General features: G+C 43.5%; 1 long non-coding RNA gene across 1 annotated transcript in view; it reads right to left on the bottom strand.

Annotated features, from left to right (window-relative positions):
* LOC115863263 (uncharacterized) overlaps positions 1–27,959 on the bottom strand; it is a 444,238-nt gene that overhangs the window by 77,595 nt on the left and 338,684 nt on the right. Inside the window, exon 8 of the long non-coding RNA XR_009559441.1 lies at positions 17,653–17,808. This is a non-coding gene — a long non-coding RNA (uncharacterized lncRNA). The remainder of the gene's footprint in view (positions 1–17,652; positions 17,809–27,959) is intronic.

The raw sequence follows: 27,959 nt of genomic DNA, 5'->3' as shown, positions 1-27,959 counted from the left end.
AGCTTGGGGTGAGAGGGAAAAGCGCCCCCTCTGCCACTCGCTGGGGGCTCTGGTTCTCTCCACCCGTTGGGATGGTCAGCCAGGGTGCAACTCTGACTTCCAGAGGAGCTCCAGGAAACGCCGCCCTCACTTTTATAAGTCCCCCCCCAAACCCTTCCCTCCTCTTCTTTCTCCTGGGACTCGTGGCAGCCTTTTAACTTTTGCCAAAGACTCCACAATGCAGTTCCCTGAATCTAGGTTAAGCACTCTCTATTCTTCACTCTGGATCTCCAATGACACCCAGTGTTTGTCCAATGGAGACACCCAAAGGTCCTGCATTGGGATTAAATGGCCACACAAGGATCCTCCGAGGAAGGTAACGCAGCCTGCCTGGGCTTTCTCTGTGTGGCCTTTTACTAGAACAGTGATAGTTTCTCAAAGACCTCCAAGTTAATCCAAACCTGAGGATCTTCTTAGATGCATCTCACCATCTGAAGAGTTCAAATAGATAACACAGTGCCAATCTTTCTCAACAACCCCCTGACGACCAGTTGTGAACCCCCTCCCCAGCTACTAGTTATCCTTGGGGAAACGATATTCTCAGGGCCCAGTTCCTAATCCACACCACTGTCATCTGCCACTGTCATCAAAGACAAGCAGAATCTCAGAGGCATCTTAGGACAGCAGAGAGACACTTGGTTTCTGGATGCCAGCTAGTCTAAGCCAGTGGTCCAGATTCCTCACGTGTAAGTGAAGAACTCTCCCATCAGGAGGTTACTTTTGGTGCTGTGTTAATATCTCCCATTCACACACTTCCTGTCTCAGAAGGTGGCAGTTGAACCATTCTCTTTGTAAAGTTGAGACTGTGTTATACATTTTTTTTTTTTTTTGTGGGTCACCCCCTCAGACACTCCCCTTCCTCACGCGGCATTCAGACCCTCCTTCAGTCCATGCTCCCGGCAGTTCTGGGGTGATCCTGGCTCCTCCTGCCATGATGAGTGTGCTTTGTCCAGCGCCACAGGCCTGAGCTTTGGTGGCTGCTGCCCCTATCTTGAGCTGTGGCATCATTTTAGTCTGTGAAGCTGATTTTTGTTGCAGCTGAAGCAGCATCCTTAGCAGCTTCCCGAGCTGAAGATGCAGGTGAGGCTTCTGGAGTTCTGAACCTCCGGGTTTTGTGAGGTCTGACACCTCCACCACGGCCTCGTCCCCAGAACTTCGCCTTTCCCGTCTTCACCATTGTTCAGGCCTGGGTAACTGGCACGGCTTCAGAAGAAGCGAAAAATTTCCCTCTGTTGTACTTTTCCCTGTGGTCATGGCATGTGCCTCTGATGGTCCACTTTCCCCTTATTTCTAAATTCATTTCAAAATCATTTGGCTGAAATTTTAACTTGCTTCTTAAGTGGGCTTCTTTCCTTTTATGCCCCCTGACTGAGTTCTTTCTCTCCTTTTCTTTTGATTTGCTCTCTTACTGTTAAGAAAATTTTTCAAACGCTGTCTGTATTTTACCTTGTAAGCACAGCACAGCAGAACAGATGGAGTCAAGAAGAGCCGGGCCTTCCAGAACTATCCATCGTTAAAATGAATCTTGACCACATGTGTCCCTCTGAGTTGTACATTCCCCCCAGGAGTGGTTCCTCCATCAGGCCAACCTCTAGCCCAAGCCTTGACATCATCCCTCATCACTTGCTTATTCCCCTGCAATAACCATGTCTTCTCTGGACCCCAATTCCTTACTTCGTTTGAGTGTGCATGTTCACATTTTTCTGCGCTGTTTCCCCTGGATGACACTTAATATGGCCAGCCTTCTCAGGTGACCCCTTTCAAATCTGTCTAGGTGTGCGTGACCACTTGGTCTGGCTCTCCTTGGGTCCAAGCAGGGCTTGTCCAGTTGTTCCAGCGATGGTCTCCACCTGTGGCTTTGAGAATGAGCTTCTATTCAATACATACTTTCTGGACCTAGAATCCCTTCTGAGAGTCACTCTCTTCTGCTCCCTCAGCTCTTGACTCTTTCTCTCTGTATTAGATTTATTTGGTCCCTGCCATTTCTTATGATCTAGTAACAACTAAATCACATCTTTCCTGTTGGCTCCATCGTTAAGGATGGTTGGGCCCAGGTATATCTTTGTTTCCTTTCCATACCCGTCCAGCTTGTCCTCTGTACCTCACTTACCTCCTCAGCTGCCTGGAGTGGACCCAGATCTCAGCCCCTGCAAAGGAAACCAGCCTTCTCCTGGGCTTATCACTCTGACCTCCTTCATTTCCCTTTCCTGCTTTGGTAATAAACCTAAGGCACATTTTCAACTAGTTAATTCTTCCGTGATTTTGAAGGCAAACCATAATCAGAAAGAGAGTTCCATGTGCAGAACTTTTAAATACCTTTCTTCTTCACCACATTTGTAAAACTGTTATTACATTGTTTTCTAATTCAACATGAAAAGTTGACACAAACCCTACATTATAGGGACACTGCTACTTTTTTTTTTTTGTCTCTGATGACATCCACCACCTTGTAGTGGGTAGAGCAGCAATCTGGGTCTCCGAAATCTAAAGCCATGACTGGGCTCAGGCATCGGTGTGGGGAGGGACTGATTCTGAGTCCAGTGCTCCCATTTTAAGGCATAACCTTCATACATTACTGCCTCTGTAGCCCACAGGGAAGTTAGCTGCTTTTCCAATTTTAAGTCCTGGCTTATGGTCCCTGCCGAGAAACACAGTAAAAGAAGCAAAAAATTATTCCTCCCACTGTCGACTAAAAAGCCCATGCACTGAAGCTCTGCCTGTTCTGAGGCAGGCCTTCCGCAGGCTAAAAGACTCTCTTTTTCCCATAAGCGGAGGCTTGCCTCATTGGTACTTGCTCAAGTCAGAATCAGCCAGCAACCCCTGAGAATCAGGACTCACTAATGGCCTGGGTCCAATGTCATGTTAACAGTCACTGGAGCACCTGCAGGCGAAAACCCTGCAGGACAAGCTTGAAGCGCCTTGGCCATGCCAGAAGCAATGTCTCCCCACACTATTTTGGGCTCCAAATGATCATTCCAATGCCTATCCCTGAAGTTCCAGGCAAAACCTTTTATATGTGGGATTTTAAGGGGGGCATTAAATAATACCTGTGTACCCCCAGAGTTTGAAATGAATCAAGATATGACACATAGGAGGCAGAAAAATGGAAATCAAATATCAGCTCTGTGACCGAACTGGCTGGTTTGGGGACTGTAGCTTTGAGGTGCTGCCCTAATCTGAGCTTCCTACCTCTTTCTCCTCTGCCACACTGAACGTGGGCAGCTCAGTCTCCAGGCGTCCCCACTGCAGGAGTGTCTGCTGCTTATCCGAGTTTATCACCTGGATAAGCAGAAAATATGGCTCTCCTGAGCCCATCGGGAGGCTCAGTGACTTCTCCCCATCTCACTCATCAGAGCACTGACTTCCCCTACTGAGTTCCCTGGAGAAGGGGCTTAGGGTTGAAGGAAGGTCAGAAAGATGCCTCAAGTAGACACTCAGAGAATGGGACTAAGTATTCCCTAACACTAGTCCCAAGGGACTGTGGTCCTGTTTATGCCTGGATAAAACTCCAGTTCTGTGCTGAGAGCTCAAAACACCCTTTAATAAATAGTAAGTTGAGCAAAAGGCAGAGAAACAGAAAGAATTCGAGACGTATACGAAAACTTTCTGACTCACATGCCTGGACTTTGCTCAAACCACAGGGCTCCTTTGCCCTGCGGCAACCTGCCAGAGAGGTGCCTGCACGCTAGCTCCGCAGCGTTGGTACCTCTGCCTGGGGAATCCAGGGCAGGGAGGAACTTGGCGGTGAGTCCTCCAGGACAGGGTAAGAAGTCCAGAGCTCAGAACCAGGGAGAACTCAAGTAGGGTCTCATCGGGATAAGAATACGGTTGGGATAGGAATGGGAGGAAGGTTTCAGATTGACGACTCGAATTTCTGCTATAGCAGAGGACTTACTTTCATTGCTCAGGATGGATATAATAGTGGGTTTACTGGACTCATTTAAAGAATCTTTGTTATATAGATGAGGAAATGGAGACCTTTAGTGGTAAAGGAAGTTGGCCAGCGTCACACAGTGGCTGAGCTAGGATTTGAGCCCTGTCTCCTGACTCCCAAGCCCTTGCTCACTAGGAACAGGAGGCATCTTTTGACCCCACTTGTCAAAGCCCCCTATGACTCTTCTGTATCACTCCATCACACAGAGGAGTGCCAGGGGCGGCCGTGGTCTCCTGAGATGATCCATAACTGACGTGCAAATCACCTCCCACCCGGACCCTGAGCATCATCACGTGTTCTTAAAGAACACACATATGTATACACAAATACTCCCCCAGGTTTGGAGTAGGTAAGAGTCCTTCTGGCATAAGCTAAAAGGGAATAAACAAATACATGGCATATAAAATCCTCAGTAATGGGCGAACAAATTCTAAGTTGGATTGAGGAAGAACAAAATCTTAGAGCAGAAAGAAAACCACTTGAAGAAAACGTCATAAAAACAGCATCCGCCCACTGCTCACTGTTTCCACTCTCCTTCCTGTCAGCTCCGGCCAGCTGGTATCTCCCTCAGCTCCACCTGCCACAGCTTCAAGGTCCTGTTTGCAATTCTCTGTCAAAGTCTCCCCTCAGTCCCTTAAACCTGTGCCTGGAAGACTGCAAGTCCTCAACATGGCTCTTTCCCTGAAGTGCACTTGACTCACGCTCCTCGTCATTCATGTCTTAAGTTTAAATATCATCTCCTCTGAGCGGATATCACTGCCCATCTAGAAACATTTTATGACATAGCATTATGCATTATACTATGCAGAATACATAGTATTCTACAGATTATTTTGGAGCACAGGGAGTACACAGAAGAAGTGGTAATCCCCAGGAGCCAACATGGCCCCCCTATGTCAGATAACTTTCCACTACGGACACTCTTCTTCATGAAACAGTATGAATGGGATGATCACAAACCATTTTCAAGGGCATCCTTATGGGCAGTCTGTGATCTATAATGCACTGACACTGACTTGGGGCTGGATGAACATTTGTGCTCATGAGTATTAATGAATTTATTTCAAGCCAGAGAGAGGCTTCATGGGGTGTGCTCTAACTATGACCCAGCTAGAAGCTCAGAAGACATACTTATTTTTGACCCGATGTTAGAAGGGGCAGATCAGATGTTTGATGGCTGTAGCAAAATTCTAAAGGATTACACAGACTGTAATGACGGACTCACACTAGCAAGATCACATTTAATAAGGAAATAAGGGTAATCCAATGTGCTGAGTGAACACAGGCACAAAAAGTCAATGGCACAGGTCGGGGACAGGGGAGACCCGATTTAACAGCAACCCACATGCAAAGTATTTGAAACTTTTTTGAATCATAAAGGTTAAAAAAGTATTTTTCAAAAAATTCACCACTGAACATTTCCACCAGCTTCAGGACCTAGTAATCCACTTCTAGAACATTCTCCTAAGTACATGATAATAGATTTTGACAGAGATATGTATATATAAAAGTATTAAATTAGTGCAGCATTAAAGTAGTGGAAAATGGAAACAGCCTTAATTTCTAATTACAGAAATATTCAATGGAATATTATGTTTCATTGAGTGTCACGTTTGCAAAGAATACTGAATGACAGAGCATAATCTTTCCGTTTTACAATGCTATCTTTCCAGCTCAAGTTGTGCCTCTGATGACAATATTTTAGCCTTCATGGAAAAACTGTGGGGAAAATTTGGAGGTAAATCACATCAGGCAGTCAATCATTTTCTCAGCCTCTGTATGAGGTCATCCCTTGAAGCATGCTAGTGTCCCAGAAGGAGGCAAGGAAAGGGCATTTGAGGGTCAATGAGGTCTTGAATCAAGCCTGTCTCACATAAATACTGGGCCATCAATGCCATTTCCATGGTCAGTGACCCCCAGGGAGAAAGATGCTATGAGGCATCATTTCCTTTAATATTTATTCCTCAAATTTCCCTAGTATAGAAATCACTTAAGAAACTGTCAGTTTTCCAGACACTTTTATTTGCAGCTTGCAGATTGCATCAATAAAGTGGTGCACCCATGACTCTCCCTGTATCCATCCATCATCAACACCAGTGCAAACCAGGCCCTTCACTTTTCCTCCTGATCTCTCCTGTAGTCATCTGCAGACCTCCTTATAGGAAAGGAGTTTAAGGTGAAAAACTGCAGTTGTACCCTCTGCTTCAATTCCCAGGCGTATAAGATAAATGGCGTTCAAGAAGGTGCTGTGCCTCTAATGACAAAACACCAAGGAATTCCTGGAGCACTGTTCATTAATGCATTCAATCCTAGGACCATGCTTACAGTTATAAGAATCAAGATATTTTCAAGGTGACAGAGGGAGCTTTACAGTCATTTTTTTGAGGTTGGTTAAGAAACTACTGAAGAATGGCAAAGCGCAGAGGCTTAAAGTCAGACTAGAACTTGTTTGAATACAAGGTCTATCACTCATCACTTAGACAAGAACTTGACCAACCCGTTCCTCAGATTTTCAGAAAAAGTATCATGTGAAAAATAAGTGCCTACTTTCTAGTGACACTGGCAAGATTAAATGAGGTGATGCATACAAATGTTTAGTGCACCGGCCTATCAACCTAGTGCTTAATAACTAGGAGTCATTTTATTTTTCCACAGGAAATTGCAGGGACTTTAGAATCAACTAGGCTTGGGTTTAAATCCGTATTATGTTTATTAGTTTGTCTCAATGTATGCAATGTACTGAAGCTCCAGAACCTTGGTTTTCTTACCTATAGAATGAAGAAAAATAAAACCTTTAAAATAGTTGCTATAGAGGTTAACTGGGGACTAGCATAGTCCTGAAATGGGGTAGAGTTTCAGTTGATGTTTATGGCCTGCCTTTCTGCATTCTTCGCGTGAGAATCCAGGTACTGTGCTGTCTTTTTGATGCTAATCACATTCTTATACCATAATATGCTGCTTGTATAGGGTGTCCTTCGTTTAAGTTGGACTCCTCCCCCCTTCATTTACCCAGAACTCTGTCCTTAAAGGGGTTGCCTACAGCCATTTTGATGGTTTGGGGAGAAAATTCCAAAATAGAGTATAATAAATGTGGTTAGGAAGATTTCCTGTGGGGTAGGAAAGAGAGAAATACTCTAGATAGAGTAGCAATAGTTTATGTATTTAGAAGCTCATTAAGGCCAAGTCTTAGGTAAAGAATGGGGTCCCTACCCTTTTTCTCTTTCAGCCCAATTCTTGTAATCTTCTGACTTCTCTACCGGGGGATGGAGTTAGAGACATGTTGACTCATGACCAACCCCATGAAGAATCTGGAATTCCTGGCGTTTGACTTTTCCCTTGATCATATCTATTATAGCAGCCTTGGGACAGCCAGTGGATCTCTGGTCCCCAAACTTGAAACAGCGGGGGATGGGGACAAGAGTATAAGCAGAGGGTTAATCGATGAGAAAAGTCATTTTTGCAATGTTCCAAGGGAACGTTTACAATGTTCCAACGTAAATTCAGACATTTACGTCACTTTTCAAGGCATAACAGCGATTACTTCCGGTCAAGGCTCAGGCACTCCTGTCCAGGGAGTCTTCCTTTCCCTCTTGCCTCCGACTGTGGTCCTTCCTATAAATTTAGTGTTGGGGGATTGAAGTGAAGGGAGGAATGGTGCTAAGGCTACACAGAGGCAAATGGCAGAAGATGAAGTTCTGGGAAGAAAGTTCTTGAGAAAAGTTTGCATCTTGGCTCAACTTCTTGCTTTTTTCAGTATGACTCAGTTTTGGTGAGAAATAAGTGTTTTGGCTGCTCCTCAAGAACAGAGCCTGTTGTCGGTGAGGACTTGGGACGGCGTGCTCTCCTTCTCTCTGAAGACCCGCTGTCCTCTCTCCCCAAATCCGTCTGCTCTGGCTCAGGAAAGAATGCTAAACGCAGCACGTATGTGTCAGAGATGCCGCACGGTGTCTGCTACAGCCCAGCCATCTGGGGGAGCCGGAGCTGCCAACTTGTCACCACGCAGGGAAATCCACGGCGCATCCTTCCCCACTTACCAGGTGTAAGTTCTCTCTTCTCTGATTAAGCTCTCTGGGGGTGGTGGGGGGAGGGGTGTGACCAAGGCAGCCATATCAGCAAAGTTAGGGTTTTAAGATTTCTTGTTTCACAAATGAGACTCTTAGGATGACAGTTGAATTTTTATAGAGGATAAGGCACACAGGTCAGGGGTGAGAAGAAATTTAAGGCAGGGTTTTCACCCCGGGAGTTTTAAAAGTAATGATATCTGATGCCACTCTCAGAGATTCTGGTAAAATTGATAGAAGGTGTGGCCTGGGCATTGGGATTTTTAGAAGTTCCCTGGGTGATTGTAACGTGCTACAAAGTTTGAAAGCCACCGGTTGGGAAAAGTGCTTCTCAAACTTTAATTTGCATGAGAAGCACCTGGGCATCTTGTTGATGGGGACAGCCTGAGATTCTTAACTTCTAATAAGCTCCTAGGTGATGCTGGCGCCACTGGTCTGTAGAACACACTTTGAGTTGTGAGGCTACAGATCTGCATATCTTTCAACCTAGAACACAGCCTCCTTCTCTGTCTGCTCAGAGAACAAACTCAAGACTCAGCTTAAGTATCCCCTGGTCTCAAAGACCTTCTTAACTTCTTATGCCATTTCCTTGCCCTCAGAAGAAGTGATCGCTCCTTTCCACGTGCCCTTACTTGAACTGACACGGCTCTCGGTCTCCTTGAAATCCAGTGCAGTTCCTGCTTCCTTCTGCATCTCCTGTGTAGTCAGGCATCATAGCAATTTACCGAATAAACAGGTATGACCCCCCCTCCCCACCGCCTCCGCTCTAGTTACCCTGCTTCATTTCACTTTATAACTGTTACGGTTATTTGCTCATTGTCTGTCTCCCTCCATTAGAATATAAGTGTCAAAAGGAAAGGGATTTTTAATCTTCTTGTTCACTGGTCTATTCCCAGTGGTCCGGCACATTGTATATGCTCAATAAATATCTGCTGAATGAATGAATGAATGTTAGACAAGGCACGTATCCAAGGTAAGGCAGTGTCCACCATGACACTTGTCATTTATTGGGCTGGGGGAGATGGGGAGTGTAGTGGGTGTGGGAAATTAGGCAATGCAGAGCAGTCTAGACCCACTTGTGCATTTTTTTCTTTTTGTTTTTATTATTTTTTAATTGAAGTATATTTAATTTACAATGTTGTATTAGTTTCAGGCGCACAGCACAGTGATCTAGTTATACATACACAAATAAAATACATATACGTACACACATATATATATTCTTTTTCAGATTCTTCTCCCTTATACGTTACTGTAAAATATCGAGTATAATTCCCTGTGCTGTACAGTAGGTCCCTGTTGGTAATCTATTTATATATACAGTAGTGTGTTTATGTTAATCCCAAACCAGAGCTGTCCACACAGTACCTGGCACATAGTAAAAAATGCCTCTAGTAATCTTCTAATAATTTTTCTCTGCTTCAATATAAGCCTTCAATGCTTCTGTAAACCTCAAGGTCAACACATTGTACATCACTACACCCACCCACCAGTCATCTACCCATCCATCCATCCACATGTATTTTTTGGTAAATGTCCAACAATAAACTTTTTTTTAATTAGGCAAGGAAGTTCACTGCTGTTCTTTGCTCAGCTGGTAAACAAAACAAATGTATTTTTTAAAAATTCCTCTCTTTGCTGAGTGAAAAATGTAGGTTCCGAGATCAATCAGAAAAACATGCTTAAAGGTCAAAGACGATTCCACTCTTGTCTATATTTTCCCATTAACCTTAGCACAGATATTCATATCCTTCTTTGTTGATTATGAACCAGAGTCAGTCAGAAATGAAATGCCTTGCTCATGGCAGAGTTCATTTCAGTGTTTTTCTGGGTAGAGTGGGAGAAGTGGGGAATCAGAGAAAGAAAAGAGTATTAACTCCCCAGGCAGACCCAATGTAGGACCCTGTTGAGAGATGTTATTGACTAGATGCTTCTATAGAGACCTGCCAAAAATAGGATTGGAGGTAATAGGAATGAACAAGCTTTAGCCAGACAATCATTCTGTATTGCTCACTGGCCCAAAATTGTTCCCTGTGATGTGCTTCCCAGTAATTTGTCCAGATTTCTATGATCTTAACAGATTGCTCCTGGGTAGAAAATAGCTTGACTTCCCCAAGCTCTGACAACCCTTAATTCTCCTCGTTAATTCTTTTGTAGCCTGTGTGGATTCCAGAGGGAAACACACTTATCTGGCTGTCTGCTTCAGGGGATGATTTCCCCAGGATTGCTTGAGAAGCTGTACTCAGGGAATCTTAACGCACAGAATGGTTAGGGGCAGAGACTTTTGTTTCTCATGGGAGTTTAGCCTTTGGAAACCAGCAAAGCCATGTCTCCAGGAGACAGCCAGTCCACGCGGTTTAACCGGCAGAAGCTGGCAGCCCAGGGGTAAGGGATGGGAAAGGCAGAGGAACATCAACTGAGCCTTGTTGGGGTGGAGGATTTTGCAGCTTCCAGCAGCTGTGAGGTAGCGTCTGACCCTCGGTCCATTCCTCTCCTTTCCCATTATGCACAGATGTCTCTAAATTATTTCCTAAAAATGCCTAAAATCTTTATTTTAAAAAGTTGCCCATTTGATCGTTTTGACAGCTGAGACAGAGATACTGAAAGCTTGCCTTTGCTCCATCACTAACCAGTGATCCAGCTTGGCTAAGCCTGTTCCCCTCTCTGCACCTGTTAGCTCATCTCTACAATGAGAAGGGCCCCAGAATAGTGGTTACAAATACAGTCTCCATGTTCACACCAGCTCTGCTTCTTAGTAGCAAGGTGACCTCTAGAAGTTGCTCAACCTCCATTTTCTCATCTGTAAAATGGGGAGCTCCACAGTACCTCATAAGTTTGTTGTAAAGATTAAATGCATCAATATATGTAAAGTGCTTGGTACAGTGCCTGGCACGTGTTAAGTGCGACATAGACATTTGCTATTTTTAAGAGCAGAGGATTGCTGTTTAAGGTTCCTCCCTTCTAGATTTAAAAGATGAGTCATTACCTCAATGGATATTTTTGGCAGCCTACCCAGCATTCATTTCTCTATTTTCCCTGTTGCAAAAGCCCCAAATATCCTTTGTAAAAACACCCACAAGAACCCCCTGTGTGACAACGCAGCACTGTTACAGACGGTACTGACTCTTCTCCAATGACAGGGAAACAAGTCACTCAGTAAATTTGTTAAAAATAAATTGCAAAAAAATATTTGGCCAAAGCATCCTTAGTAAACTTGAATAAAATCCATGCCCCCCCCCCCGACACAGTCTTTTACCAGGTTGTTTCTGATGCACTTTATGAGATGTGCTGTATCAGAAAAGATCTCCCTTCTGTTCCCATCCGTAGTCTTGCTTTGTTATGGTTTCAAAAAACAAAAAATATGAAACCAAATCTGGACACACAGGTTTTCTGGAGGGCATGATGACGATCGGTTTCATCCATAAGGCAATTACAAAGAGACTCCATATTCATTCACTGATTTTATTCTTATGATAACGTTCAGAGGCCCCATTTTGGCGGGGGAGGGGGGACACTGAGCCTCTGAACAATACTAAACTGAGATTCTTGGAAGCCTAGTGACCCTTCTCACTGGAGGGGGAGGTGAGGCCAGAATCTCAGACATGACTTCCTCCTTTTTGGAACATTTTCACTGGATTTCTAGGAAACCCACGCTCTCCTGTTCCTTTTTCTAATCTTTAAAGTCAAGGGCCTAGGTCTCTGTCCTTGTCCCTCTCCTCCACGTACACTCTCCCATTAGATAAACTCCTTTGGGCCTACGGCTTTCCATACTGTCTACTTGCTGGCTGATGTGTTGATTGTCTGTATTTCATTAGAATGTAAGTTTCAACATGGTAGGATTTTAACTGCTTTATTCAATTCTGTACCTACAGAGTCTGAAACAGTGCCTGGATTTCATTTCCTTTGGATAATAACTGTACCAATTTACATTCCCACCAACAGTGCACAAAGGTTCCCTCTTCTCCACATCCTCACCAAGACTTATCTTTTGTCTTTTTGAAAATAGCTTCCCTGGTGGTGCAGTGGTTCAGAATCCGCCTGCCAGTGCAGGGGACACAGGTTCGAGCCCTGGTCCGGGAAGATCCCACATGCTGCGGAGCAACTAAGCCCGTGAGCCACAACTACTGAAGTCTGCGCGCCTAGAGCCCGGGAGCCACAACTACTGAAGCCCGCGCGCCTAGAGCCCGTGCTCCGCAACAAGAGAAGCCACCGCAATGAGGAGCCCACACACCGCAACGAAGAGTGGCCCCCACTCGCCGCAACCAGAGAAAGCCCGCGTGCAGCAACGAAGACCCAACGCGGCCATAAATAAATAAATTTATATAAAAAAAGAAAATAGCTACATATGTTCATACACACATAAAATATAATAAAATATTCAACCTTAAAACAAGAAGGAAATCCTGTCATTTGCAACAACAGGGATGAAACCAGATAACATTATGCTAAGTGAAATGAGCCAGACCCAGAAAGACAAGTCCTTCATGACCTCTCTTACATGTGTAATCTCCAAAAGTAGAACTCATAACAGCAGAGAGTAAAATGGTGACTTTCAGGGGCCGGGGGCAGGTGAGCGAAATGGGAGATGTTGGCCAAAGGGTACAAAGTTTCAGTTATGCAGGATGAATAAGTTCTGGAGAGCTAACATCCAACATGTGACTACAGTTAATAATACTGTATCATATACTTGAAATTTGAGAGCAGATCTTAAGTGTTCTTACCACAAACACACAAAATGGTACTTATGTGAGGTGATGCATATGTTAATGGACATGATGTGGTAATTATTTCACAATGTATACCTACATCAAAACCACATAGTATATTTTAAATATGTACAATTTTTATTTGTCAGTGATACCATAATAAAGCTGGGGAGAAGAAATAAAACCGTTCCTGGAACTTAGTAGGCACTCAATAAATGTGTGAAGGGTGAATGGTGTATAATTTCAAATACAAAGAACTTGCTTTGTATTCTCTGTCACTTCCGAGGTTGGCAATGCAGAATAAAGCTTCTCAACCACTTGACCATGGTTTGCCTTTGGGACTGGAAAATTCTCTGTTTGCGGGGGCCTGTCCTGTGTGTTGTACGATGTTTAGCAGCATCCCCAGCTTCTGTCTACTAGATGCCAGTAGAAATCCCCACTTGTGACAACAACAGAAAATCTCTCCAGCCCTTAAGTTCTAGCTATGTGACAAGTAATTTACCTCTCTGAGCCCCAGTCCTCATTATAAATAAGGGGTTAGACTACCCACCCCATAATGCAGTTGTGAGGATTAAACGAGGTAATGTGTCCCAAAATAGCCAGCATGGTGTCCCCTTAATGTTCATTTCCCTCTTGGCTCTGGGACTGAGCTCCTTCACATATCCAGGTTTCATTACTCATTTTGAGTCCTACTTCTTCTCTTGGTTTTGTCTCACTTGCCTGTTTTCATGGCCTCGGATCCTCCCTCTTTGTCCCAAGAACTGGGAATTTCTTCTTAAAGTCAGCCTTCTAGCCACTGGATATGTCTCCATTCTGAATCCCGCATCTGGTTCTGAGATGCAGCTCCATCTCCACTATTTTCTCCCAGGCTTATTCCTTACTTGAACCTCTCCTATCCTATCACCTTTCCAGCCACCTGAACTAAATCAAGGTTATTCTCAGACCAGCAGCTCACACTGGTGGGGATGAGAAGCAAATCAACATGCCTGGGATTCATGTCATCATCTTCCACTGCACACAAAGACAATTACTTCTCTGGCTCCGGACTTCTCACCTTATAAATTAGAAGACTTGTTAGTTGTTGGCTGGAGTTGCCTTTTCCACTGACCATGAGATAAATATCTATTTGTCTTCCTAGAACCAGCTGAATTTTAAGTTCCCTTCCCATTTCAACCTTGTGTGTCCAGGTTTCAAACATGGGAGTGAAAGAATAGTTAAGTGTTAAGAAAGTTAAGAATTAAGGGTTAAGAATAATTAAGGGTTAAAGTGAAGAACTTCTCAGTCAGAATTATGGTTCCCTCTTCTGTCCCCATCTGGTTGCTTTCTGGTGATGGTGTGACGTAGTGAATAGGGTCCAGGTTTTGGGGTCAGATGAACTGTAGGGGATTGTCACTCTGCTACTCATCAGCACTAGCCATGCAAACTTAGGTAAGTTAGTTACTCATTCTGAACCCCTGACTCTCTTTTGTTCTCCACCAGAAATCGCTCTTATGAGGGCTACATGTATAATGTATGGAAAGCCCCAAGAAACAGCATCCAGCACAATACGGGCCTTTGTTAAATGTCAAAATCTTCTCTTCCCTTTATATTCCCAGTCTAGCACCTCTATTTAATCCTCCTACAATCTAGAATTATACTGTCGCCTCTTTTTGGGCAAGGGTCCTGTTTCATTAATCTTTACATTTTCCTACCCTCTATTCTTGCATATTGCTTTTGCATAGTTATGACTTGATTAAGCGTCTATTGGATGAAATGGACTTGAAATTTGACATGCTGTAGGACAGGAAATAAAAATAAATCATAATAAAATATAGTTGAAAATAATGAAAAAAATCTGAATATGGAAGAACCAGAATGATAAAGAGAAATTGGCCTGGGAATTCAATCCATGCTGTTTTCACCTAGGCTTTGTGTGGGTGAGCAGTGATGAAGAGCAAGGACTTTGCAATAAGACAGAGCTGGGTTTGGAGTCAGACCAATCCAGGATCTAGTAGAGTATCTGCCACACAACAAATGTTTCCAGTAATAACTACTTAATGAAGCTTGTAAATGTTTTAATATATTTGACTCTAATTATGTCACATACAAGCAATTATTTTACTTCTCTGAAACTTGATTTATTAATCTGTAAATTGGGAATAATAATGAGAATGAAACAAATTAATGTAAATAAAGAAAGTGGCCAAGTGCCCAGCACACAATTTGTGTGTAACACATCGTAGGTACTACTGCTGCAGAGTCTCTGCTTTACCTTGGGCTCGCTATTTGTGAATATGGTTAATAAAAATTCCTGGATGTTGGTGATCATATCCCATGGCACACTGGGCTAGCTTTTGGAATACTGAACCTAGAAAAAACAGTGAGGTATAAATTGGACCAGCTCTAAAGCCTGCAAGCTGTGTGCTGGGTAAATCACCTTACTTTTCTGATTCTCCGTGTCTGTAAGTGTACGAAGTAGTTGTGATCTAGGACCTTTTCTATTCCTAAAAGTCTTTGAGTAGGACTAATTGACCTTGACGGGTCCTTCCATTTTTAAGAGCGTACGATTAGAAGAGTAAGCTATATGTCCCTAAATGTCGGCCACTGACATCTGTGTGTGTGTGTTTGGTTGCGGGGAGGGGAGGTGGTACTGGGGAGAGTGTGTTGCTGATCCGGAGGGGCAGAGAAGGGGCGTAATACTTGTTGATTATCTATCAGACCGAGAATATGTGTGTCACTCTTCATATATTTTATATACTCCCACAGAAACCCTGTCAGAATTGAGTTCTGAGCTCTGCTTTCCCCATAAGGAAATTAAGGTTGAGAGATGTTAAGTAACCTGGATAAAGACCCAAGAGGGAAAACTGTTTTTTTTCTTTTCCTCTGTGCTGCCCCTTCCTCAATCCAGCCTCTCATCGGCTAGTGCCTGGATTATTCGTTCAGTCGGTGTGACTGGGGACCTCCCAGCCTGCTCCCCTCCAGTCCAGCCTCCGTGATGTTGAGAATAAGACCATTTTATTTCCCTTCAGGAGCCTAGACTAGCCCTGAGGGAAAAATCCAAGCTTCTTAGCACAGTTTCCAAGGTCCCAGATGATCTGTCTCCCACCTACCTCTCCAGCTGCATTGTCACTTTCATCCTTTCATCTGTATTTACTGAGCACCTCCCTCATCCCGGACATTTTGCTGGGCTGCCTCCATAAAGGTAAGAGGTGGTCCTGCCCCTTACTTATAATGTAGTAGGGTTAGACATACCATAATCAACTAATCACACAGATACCTGTCCCAATCTATCTGTCTATCTATTAATCTATCTATCTATCTCTCTATCATCCATCATCATCATCATCACCTATTAACAATAACTAACATTTATTAAGCACTAATGATCAAGGAACTACTTTAATCACTTTAACTGTATTTTTTTCACTTAAACCTTCCAACAAGCCTATGAGATAGGCATTTTTATTTCCATTTTCCAGGTAAGAAAACTGCCTCATAGACAGTTTAAATGTCTTGCCCAAGGTCACACAGCTAGGAAGTGGCAAGGCCAGGATCTGTGCCCAGGAAGTGGCCTGGACTCTCCACAACCTGCTACTACTCCAGTGTATGGTTACAGACGGTGACAGGTACCACAGAAGAAAGGCTTGGGCTACTATCAGTGTGCAGCTAGTGGTGGGGAGCCTGAGGAAACAGTTTTAAAAAGTGATTTTTTTCACCCAACTGCCCTCATTCCTTCCACCCATTATGCACACTGGCCTCCAACAGAGATGAACCCCTTGCTGCTCTTTGCTCTCTACAGCCTTCCCATCATTCCGGATGCTGTTTCCTCTGTGTAGAAGGCCTGCGCCTCTTCATCAGCCTAACATCTGCTCATTCACTCATTTGCCAAGCACCTGCTGGACCTGCTACTGTGTCAGACACTCTGCTAGAGTCGGTGTCTACAGAGATAAACGGACAGGAACTCTGCCCTCTGGTGCTCACCATCTGGAAGGGAGATGGACAGAAAGAAAAGAGAAATACAGCCTGCCTATTCCACAGAACACTAACACCATTTTTAATAACAAAAATACTATATCGAGTGTATATTTTTAAGCCTAAGATGAGTTTTTAATTGTTACCAGATCAACAATCTGAAATCTTCTAGTGATTGTTTTCCTCCGTGCAATAAACCCTGTCTTCCCATCCTGTCCCTCTCTCCCCTTTGGCCCTTCCTCCCTCCCTCCTTCCTTCCTAGTCATCCCTTGGAGGTGATGTGAGTACCTCCTTTGCTTTCCCCATGTCAGGCACTGCACCTGTCGATCATCCTTCAAAACTCAGTGTGAGGCCCTCCTACAGAAGGCCCTTCTTGAACCACAGGTTCCCAAGAAGGTTGAGGAGGCCTCTTCTTTCTGCTCCCACTGTCTCCTGTGAGAACTGATCCTGAGGCCACAGTGGGAAGGTCTGCTGTCTGCCTCTACTGTAGACTATTCACTCCCTGAGGGCAGGGACTCTATATGTAGAGTTTGACACAGTGCCTGCATAACGCAGTAGATGTAGGTACCCAGTAAATATTCATTCCATGTGTAAATAAATTAAATTCAGGAAGAAACCACAGTGGAAAATATGCAGACAAAAAGGGCTTGATTATAAAACTCTTAAGTCTCCTGCAACCTGAAATTCTATGAGATGTAAATTTTCTGGGTACTTACGCCAGGCAGTCTGCAAACCTAATTGCCCTTTGCATAGTCTGCCTCTTGTGATAGCAGGCATCAGACACATCTCTTTACTTAAGACTTACGTAGAACCTCTGATTTTTAGCTGAGCACATGACCACCCAGAGTGAAATCTGTATCTCTTAGACTCTCTCCCAGCCAAACGCAGCCAATAGGAAGTTAGGACCCATGCTACATGACATTTTCACTTCTGTCTTTAAAAACAGGCGACATTCCCCTACCTCAGTCCTCCTGGCTGGAATATCCATCCACCCATGTGTGGTCAAATATTCATTCAGACAAGGGCCATGCCCGAGGGATGGTGGAGCAACAAGACAAGAACTGGAGTCTCCGGTAGCTCGGAATCCTTACGGATCGTGGAACACTCACCTCCAGACCTAAAGGAAAGAGAGACAAAATAGACCTCAATCTTGTTTGAGATGCTGTTATGTGGGAACTCTGTTACATGGAGCCATATCCAATATTGACCAGTACACTGATGTTCCTTTTGTAGAAACACAGATTGTCAGAGGCATATGGGACTTTAGAATTAATCTAATCCAGTGTTTCTTAACCTTTTTGGAGTCAAGAATATTTTAAAATTTGATGGAAGCTCACTACTATAAAATAACATAAAATGCATGTCCATAGTAGACCATGGCCCTCTCCTGGTTAAGCATTCCTAGTTCGGTTGTGAACCTTCATTTTAACCACAAGCAAGCTGTGGTTCAGAAAGGCCCTAAAATTTGCAGACAGTCCCATGGGAAATTGGACCAGTATCCTTGATTTATTACCCCCAAGCTGGTGCTTTTTCCTCCAAAAGACACTGTGTAGTTTCCCTGGGCAATGTTCCAGTGATGGCTATCTGATGGGGCTTCAGAGATATTTTAGGTTTCTTGGTAAATATTGATGACTTAGCCTTCTTTATTCATTCATTCATTCATTCAATCATTTATCTACTTTAGAAGCAATTATTGAGCATCTTCCAGGGTTACGCACAGGACAATGCCCTGTTATACTATAGTGAACAAAACACAGATATTACTCCTATTATTATGTGGCTTACATCCAATGGATGAGTCAGATGTTAAACAAGTCAGAACACAAATGCATTTATAATAACAAATTGGGGTAAGTACTATGAAAGAAGTAAATGGGATGGTAGCAGAGAATATTAAATAAGGGTATCTGCTGGGAATGTCAATTTTGTGGAGTTGACATTTAAGCAGAGATGAAAGATGAGAAGAAACTGGACATGTGGAGGGTAAAGGAAAGGGTATTCCAGGCAGAGGGAACAACCTATGCAAAGATCTTGAGAAGGAGGAAGTTAGAATATTAAGGAGCTGGAAGAAAGCTCACTGTGGTGGGCTCACCTACCTAAGGAAGAAATTGAGATGTAGGTCAGGGCAGGATCGAACAGTCCCAAGTGGACCCTTGACGGCCTCTTAACAAATGTGGGCTTTCACTGTAATTACAATAAGAAGCCGTAGGAAGCTTTTCAAGAGACAGCCTTTATCACTTCTTCCAGAGGGAGAAGTGATGTGATTCTAGGTTTTCAAAAGACCGCTGTGGTTGCTTTGTGAAAATGAATTGGGATGGTAGATAAGAGTAGACACAGGGTGGCATTTGAGAGGATACAGTTGTAGCCCATGTCACTAATAGTCAGGTTGCACAGATGGATTTGAAATGTATTTTGGGCATAGGAGGTACTTTGGCTTGGTGGGGGACTGGCTGCAGAGTGTGAGAGGACAGCCAACAGGTCTCTTGCAAATCGTAAAGGAGTCTTCTATGGAATTCTCCAGCAAAGCGAGCCCAGATATATTCTAAAGTTGATGAAAGATCCTTGTCAACAGCTACTGACCTGCTCACAGACCTTTCCTGGGATGCCAAAGCAAAACAAGGTTAAAATCCAGATTGTTTCAGCAGGCTAGATGCCATTTCTTAACGGAAAGGGTTGCACATTCAGAATAAGGTCAGAGAGAATTTATTTCATTTTTAAAAATAAATTACCACAAATAACTCACTGATTTGATTTGGAAGAGAGTAAGATGTGTGCTACAGTTTTGGGGTTATGCTTATATGAACTGACTGAAAAGGCAGAAATTTAGAACTTCAATTATAAAAGATTTTGGAAAACATTTTCATTTAATTACTCATTATAATTATGTTTCTATGGCAATAACTTGGTGTTTTAGAACCCAAAATAGGCAACAGTTGATCACTCATCTACCTTAAAGCAACAAGTGGATGAATATGGTGAAGATTCTCTGTCATCTCTTTTTCAGTCAGGAAAGCTGAGTCCTTCCCTGACTGAGTTCAGGCCTCAGAAGCTTGCTGGAAAATCAAAGCACCCTTCACCTCCCCCCACCCTCATTCCAGCAGGACAGAGAGGGAAACAAACACTGAGCACATTGTAATGCCAAGTAAGTTATTATATGTTAATTAATGTTAATTTTCACAACAACCTGGGTAGGTTTTAGTATCTCTACTTTATGTCTGAGGAAAAAGAGCTCAAAGGAAAAACCAGTGGAAGTGTCCACAGAAGAAGAAAGTAGGGTCGAATCTCTAAAACCCACGCATTGGGTCATGTCACTCTCATGCAGACTTCCACTTTAAAACTCATTTCTCAAGTGTTTCCCAGTTGTAGAAGTGAAAGAACAATACTCAGAAATTCTCAGAAAGTCCAGTATTCCCAGCAACACTTGGTTCTTAGTTTTGATAACTTAATATCCTATATAGTAGAATTACTGGACCCAACTTTTATCAGTTTATCCACGCCACCTTCTGAGTGACTTTGAAGTTCTTCCCGCTGGAAGCAGAGGAAATACTTCTGCATCCCTTGACTTTGGGCTCAGTCATGTGACCTACTTCAGCCAATTACATAGTAGCATTCATAAGCAAGGAAAGGCTTGAAAGGCACTGCAGGATTCTATTTGCCCTCTTGTGCTTCTACTGTTATCTGAGAAGAACACCTCCAGGGTAAGCACTGCCCCTCAGCCTGGGTCCCGGAATAAAGCCAGGCGGTGCAGACCTGAGCTGAGACTTGCAGCAAGAAGCCAAGCCCAGCTGACTTACAGCCCAAAGCAGCACCACCCAACCCAGCACAGCCAAGATCAACCAATTCTCCTTTGACCTGCAGACCCATGAGCAAGTAAGTGGTTGTGGTTGTATGGCTTTGAGTTTGGGGGTGGCTTACTATACACCATTTGGGGGACAATGATTGTTATCTTATGATAGTGGCTTTCACCTTCTGGATGTTCTGCTTCGTAAAATGTAGCCAGCAAATATTTTGTGAGCATGGGCTATGTAAAAGTCAGTAGGAAGTTCAAACAGTGGCTTTGGGAAATTCAGAGATTAAAGCACAAGTTTCCTTTGAGAGAGCTCACAGTCTAAGGAGAGAAGAGAGGGCAAAAGGTACCAAACACATGGGGTAAATAAATGGGGGACTTCCCTAGTGGCGGCGCAGTGGTTAAGAATCCGCCTGCCAATGCAGGGGACACGGGTTCGAGCCCTGGTCTGGGAAGATCCCACATGCCACGGAGCAACTAAGACTGTGCACCACAACTACTGAGCCTGCACTGTAGAGCCTGCAAGCCACAACTACTGAGCCCACATGCCACAACTACTGAAGCCTGCGAGCCTAGAGCCCGAGCTCTGCAACAAGAGAAGCCACTGGAATGAGAAGCCCGCGCACCGCAATAGAGTAGCCCCGCTCCCTGCAACCAGAGAAAAGCCCTCACTCAGCAACAAAGACCCAACGCAGCCAAAAATAAATAAACTAATTTTTTTTAAAAAAAGCGGGAATGGGGAGGAGCCACTGGATATGGGTTCATTATAGAACTTACCCAGCTTCCAGGATCCAAATTAGAGGAAGGTGCCAATTTAAAAAGCTGATCCTGATATGCAGTCAGTGGCAGAATGTTTAAGCAGGCTACTGGCCAGGGGAGCGATACTGTTACCAAACACAAGTCCGTATGCTCAACGCACAGTGAGGCCAAACAATACCAAAACCTCGGAGTCTGCAGCAGAGAAAGGTTTATTGCAGGGGCCTTGCGAGGAGACCGGTGGCTCATGCCTTAAAAACCCCAAACTCCCTGAAGGCTTTCAGCAAAGCCCTTCTATAGGAAAGGTGAGGGAAGAGCTGATTAGTTGTTGCAAACTTCTTGGTGTCAGATCCTTTGTTTTTGCAACTGGTCAGGTCAAGTTCAGGTCACGATGTTCCTGTAAACCTCCATCAAAACAGAGTTATTCTCTGTTCTGCAACTTTTTATCTAAAGGTGTAATACTCTTAAAGGTCACAGGCTTGAGAATTATACAAGAAAGGGAAGGGGAGGCTTTAAGCTCAGTCTCCATGCCTCCTGGCGGCTTTTAACCCTTAACAAATCCTGTAAGCAAAGCGACATCGTTACCCCTCAGTTTACTTGTTTAACGTTCCAAGGACCGGCTCTTGCCCTCCGGGGTCCAGGCCCTGGCTAAGGGTGGGGGGTCCCCACACGGCCCGTCACCCTGCCTGGGAGCGCTCGTCCAGCACCAGGTCTGCGTGCTCCCGCCAGTGCCCAGGCCCCGCTGAAGAGGCAGATCTCAACTGGTGGCGCCCTCGGGGCCAGCTCCCCAGACCCTGCCCAGCTGCCATCACTGAGGGAGCCGGGCGCCCAGGACCCAGCCAGCCCTCAGGCTCCCCTGGCTGCACAAACGGGGGGGGGGGGGGCGGGGGGGGAGGGGGAGGGCCGGGTCCGCAGACCACGACCCAGGGAGACCACCTTCGTGGGGACCACCCACCACGACGCTGACCGGTGTCTGAGCACCCTGCCCCTGTTACAATACTAGACATTCCATAGGGCGGTACTAATGGATTTGTGTTTTAAGATACAGTTAATGAAAACTGACTCCATTCCTGGTTTCCTTCTGAGAACCTTCTAAAATTACCAATTTAGCCCCTTGAGGTAAGTACAATTATTCCTTTCCATTTCCTAGATTAAGCAACTGGGGCTTAAAAAGAGTAAGTAATTTGTTCCAAATCGCACGTCTAATGAGTTGTGGAGTAGGGATGAAACACTGCGGTACCGGGCCTCCAGGCCTCCAAGAGGGCCCTCGGGCCTCCTGCCCCCAGGACTTACCCGAGTACAGTCTCCCCCTGCTTGTACCAGGCTTGGTCTGTGTGAGCAACAGGATACTGCAAAAGGGACGTCAGGGTACAGAGGAAACTTGCATTTCAGTCTTGCGTTCTTTCTCTCAGACTGAAATAGAGGCAGGGCGGGCGCGCGCGCGGCCCTTAGCCCGCGGCACTCAGCTCTCGACTGTTATCGCGAGACCGTTATCGCGAGACCGTAGGGTCCCGCTCCAACAACAGTCAGCCTGGCAGTGGTCCTCGTGGCAGAGGTTGCAGTGACATGCAGATCGTGGCCTTCTCCCCGGGGTCCTCCCAGGCTCTCCATCCTTGGGACGCGCAGGCGAGCTGGGGGGGCCCGGGGACAGGCTGAGGGCTGTGTCCTGCAGAGCTCCAGAGCCCTCGACACGGCCGCCCACTGGCCGGGCCCAGGCCTTGAAGCAGCAGCAAACCCCTCCCCCATCCCCACCTCCGCGACCTAATAGCGGCTGCGGTCTCCGTGGGTAGCAGTCGACTGAGGCCTCAGCAGCTGGAGTATATGGACACTGCCATTAAGGTAACAGCTTCACCCAGCTTCAGTCTCTCCATTCAAGTTTCAAACCTTGGTCCAGCTTAGATCAGTTGTCCACCCCTAGGAGGTGGCCAGAGGTCAGGGTTAAATTGCAAGGACAGGGCTTCCCTGGTGGCGCAGTGGTTGAGAATCTGCCTGCCAATGCAGGGGACACGGGTTCAAGCCCTGGTTTGGGAAGATCCCACATGCCGCAGAGCAACTAGGCCCGTGAGCCACAATTACTGAGCCTGTGCGTCTGGAGCCTGTGCTCCGCAACAAGAGAGGCCGCAATAGTGAGAGGCCCGCGCACCGCGATGAAGAGTGGGCCCCACTTGCCGCAACTAGAGAAAGCCCTCGCACAGAAACGAAGAGCCAACACAGCCAAAAATAAATAAATAATAATAAATTGCAAGGACATTGCACTTCGTGACTGGAGGTCCACCTCTGTGATTGGGGCCATTCTCAAAGAAGGGCAATTGTGGTGAGCTGCGGAGTAAACTGATTGGTATTCGCTGCAACACATATCCCTATTGACCTTATACAAATGATTCTCTCCAGGTTAAATGAAAAGCCTGAGGGCTGGCTGGCTAGATTCCCCCAGCCAAGCCACTTCCAAATTCCTGACCCACAGAAAAATGAGGGAATAAAATTTGTTGCTTTAGGCCACTCATGCAGCAACAGATAATGCAAATGGCTACTTTTTCCAAAGCCCCTAGGGTGTGATACTGCTTTAACAGTTTATAATAATAGTTTTTTTTAAATAAATATAAATATTTCTGTCACCTTTACAGTTTATAAACAGCTTCCTCACTTATGCTCTTCTAATACAGGAATCCATTCTCTTTACTTCACAAGGTGCTGACTCATTTCAGGTTTGTAAAATTTCCAGTGGCTAACTTTTTGCCCGATATTCAGCATAGGACAGCAAAAAAAAAAATGTGGGGATTGGAATCAGACAGACTGGATTATCTTAACTGAGATAAAAATTATATACAGGTAAATAAACAGATTTATAAAGGCACAGTTCAAACAGTTTTGACAAATGCATGCTCCGATACAACAAAAAACACGAATAAAAATAAGGAGCATTTCTGTCACCTTAGAAAGTTCTCCGTAACCCATCCCATGCACCCTAGAAAGTTCTCCATGACCCATCCTATGCAATCTCCACTACCCTAGAGACAACCAGGGTTCTGATTTCAGTCACCAAAGATTAGTTTTGCCTTCTTTGAACAAATGAATTTTACAGTATGTTATATATGATTACTTTCACTCAGTAGAATGTTCTTAACATTCATTCATGTTGCTGTGGATACTTTATAACATTTATTGCTAATTAGTATTTTGTTTAATTAATATAATTAATATAATGCAATATATTATAAAGTACTGCGTTCTTCTGTTGATGCCTTGTTTCCAGATTGCGGCTATTAAATTATGCTCTTATAAACATTTTGGATAAGTCTTTTCTTAGACATATTTTCGTTTATCTTGGGTAAAATACCTATGAATGGATTTGCTAAATCATAGGGGAGATGTATAACTTTGTAAGAAACCGCCAAACTGGTTTTCCAAAGCATTCGTATCATTACATTCCCACCAGCCGTGTATGAGGGTTCTGGTGGCATTACATTCTAGCCGACACTTGGGGTTATTGTTTAAATTTTAGTCATTCTAGTAGATATGTAGTGGTATTTCATTGTGGTTTTAATTAGCTTTTACTTGATGTCAAAGGATGTTGAGCTCTTTCTTAAGCTCACTGCCCATTTTTATACTTCTTTTGTGAGGTATCTTTTCAAGTCTTTTGCCTGCTTTTATAATATTTAAAAATGACTGACTTATAGGGATTAGTTTATATTACGGACATGAGTTTTTTTGTCAGATATATGCACTGTGAATAACCTCTCTCAGTTTGTGGTTTGCCTTTTCCTTTTCTTAACAGGCTTGTTTTTGTTTTTTATTGTTTGTTTTTAATGACTAGGGGTCTTTAATTTTGATAAAGTCCAATTTTTCTCTTGGGGTTATTTTTGTGTCTCTTCTAAGAAATCTTAGCCATGCTAAAGTTTGAATATATTTTTTCTTCCATTTTTTCTATGAATATGTTTCTTCTTTAAGAAAAAGAAGATTTAATAGTATCGGCTTTTACATGTAAGCCCATGATTCATCTTGAATTAATTTTTGTGTTTGATTAGGAAAGTATTGGAATTACTTTTTTATTCCCATTTGCTGAATAAAATTTTCTTTCTGCATTAAATTGCTGGCATACATTTTTTAAAAATTAATTGATCCAAATGTCCAAATGTGTAGGTCTGTTTCTGGATTCTCTAATTCTGTACTATTGATCTATTTTTCTATCCTTAGGCCAATACTACACTGTACTGACTGCTGTAGCTTTACAGTAAATCTAGAAATCAGATAGTATAAGACTTCCAAGTTTTCCTTTTTAAGATTATTTCATTTACTAGATCCTTTGAATTTTTATATACATTTTAGAATAAAATTTTCAATTTGTAAAAATCTTATGTAACTTATATTAAATTACGCTTGTAAAGGAATTTATCCATTTCCTCTAAGTTATGGAATCTATTATCATTTTAACATCTTCAAGATCTGTACTGTTATTCTCTCTTCCATTCCAGGGTCTCCTGCTTTAAGTTTGCTGGGCTTTTGGGGTCTATAGGTTGATATTTTCATCAAATTTGAGACATTTTGGCCATTATTCCTTGAAATATTTTTTCTGCCATATTCTCTCTAGACTCTCCTTTGGGAACTCCAATCACACATATTCTAGACACTTGATATTACCCCACATGCCACTGAGGCACTTTTCCTTTTTTCAAGTTTTCCCCCAGTATTCTTCAGATTGTAACACTTCTATTGATCTATCTCAAGTTTATTGATTCTTTCTTCTGCCATCTCTAATATATTGTCATTAAATAAATTTTATTTAGGTATTATAATGTTCAGTTTTCGAATCAAAATCATTCCTCTATTTTTAATCATTATGGCCATCTTTTCTTTTATATCCTTGAATATTTTTATAATAGCTGTTTTAAAGTCCTTATTTGCTAATTCCAGTGACTGCATCATCTACTGACTTATTTTTCTATAAATTATGGGTCGTTTCCCTACTTTGTATATTTAACAATTTTTGAATATATGGTGAACATTTAGAAAGATACATTGTAGGAAATCTGGATCATATTGTCTTCTTTTAAAGAGTATTACATTCTGCTTGGGGAGGTATTAAATTATTGGTAGATCCTCTCAACTTTCCAGGCTTGGAAAGTTTTTTACTTTGTTAAGGGCTGGTTTGTTCTCATTTTGTCTATATCCTAGGGATTGATCCTGACTCTAGGAGTTAGTCCTTACTCCTAAATCTTGGCCTTTATGAAGTCTCAACTAAATCCTTGAGGTGCTCAGTGAGCTCTCTCCTCTGGCTGGTTTTAAACTCCCATATCTACCAGTTTTCCATGATCTCTGCAATTTCAGCCCATAGCAGCTGCTCTCTGCTAGACTCTGTGGAGTCTCGCCTTGTGCACATTGCAGTGGGAAGCCCCAAACATATGTCTCAACCTGCCCTCCTTGAAGATCTCACCTCTCTGTGCTGAAGTTGGAAAAGTGTCTTAAAGCAGAGAGCCAGACCAAACTTGAGGTTTATTCTGTGTGATTTTCTTTTCTTAAGTATCACAGTCCTATGCTCCTTGATGTCCAAGGCCTGAAAACAATTGCTTTATATATTTTTTAAGTTTTTATCACTGTTTGAAGTAGGAAGGTAAGTTGTACTAGTTCCTCCATTGTGACCAGAGCCAGACTTACTGTGTTGCTGTGTGACATTGAGCAAGTTAATTCATCTTCTGTGTTTGTTTATTTACAAATGAAGACCATAATACTTAGACCATGATAACAGCTACTACACTGTTTATTTTACTTATTCTGAACCTCCAATGACCCACACAGTACGTTTCATGTAGAAAGCACTCAACATATGTTCATTAGTTAACTGTATTCATTCATTCATTCAAGAAATGTTACTAAGTGAATACCTACCTCACAGAGATGTTGTTAAGAATAAATTCAATCATTTATGTAATATCAGTACAAAACCTGGCTCAGAGTAAGGATCCAGGACATTATAGATATTTAAAAGAAATAGAAACTAAAATTAATTCTATTTCTAGGCCCTAGGGTTTCTATTTTAAAAAAAAGAATCAGTAGGATCTTAGGTAAAAATCATAAACATGCCTTGTGTTAGAACATCACTGAATAGTTTACGAATGCCATCATTGATCTAAAAATGTATGGGGTCAGCCCGTCCTCACTGTTGATCCCATATCTGGAGCATCCATGAGCCTTGTGTTCCCAGTTTGTTAGGGAGACCACTGATGGCTGAATGGCTGGTGGACCAGTGGGTGTTAGGACTCTTGCCCTGGTAGGGTGAGCAGGCTGGCTGGGCTGACTTGGCTGAATCTCTGCGGCACTCCCCAAGGATGGTGTCATTGCCCACACTAATGAGTCTCTGCACGTGAATAACTTGTAAACAAGCCATGATTTCTGTCCCAGTGTGAACTACAACTGCAGTGGGGCAGCTGGGAGAGGAGGCAGCAGGAGGAAGCCGGATTTATGAAGCTCCAGGGTGATGTTCAAGCCTCCGTTCTCTGGCAACGCACTGGCCACCTGATTAACAGTTCCTTTTCTACATCCTGCTTTACTTTCCAAAGTGCTTCTTGCACCTGTGACCCCGTTTGATCCCCACAGCATCCCCCGAATGGACAAAGGGCATTATTACATGTCTCCATTTTACTGATAAAGAAACAGAGCATGAAAGAGATAACATGATTTAGCAAAGGCCACATAGCTAGAAAATATGAGAGCTGGGTTTGGAATCCCTG

Source organism: Globicephala melas, chromosome 17, assembly GCF_963455315.2.
Source record: "Globicephala melas chromosome 17, mGloMel1.2, whole genome shotgun sequence".
Classification (NCBI taxonomy): Eukaryota; Metazoa; Chordata; class Mammalia; order Artiodactyla; family Delphinidae; genus Globicephala; species Globicephala melas.
Note: the sequence above shows the minus strand (reverse complement) of the source record. Positions and strands in the feature narration are given on the sequence as shown.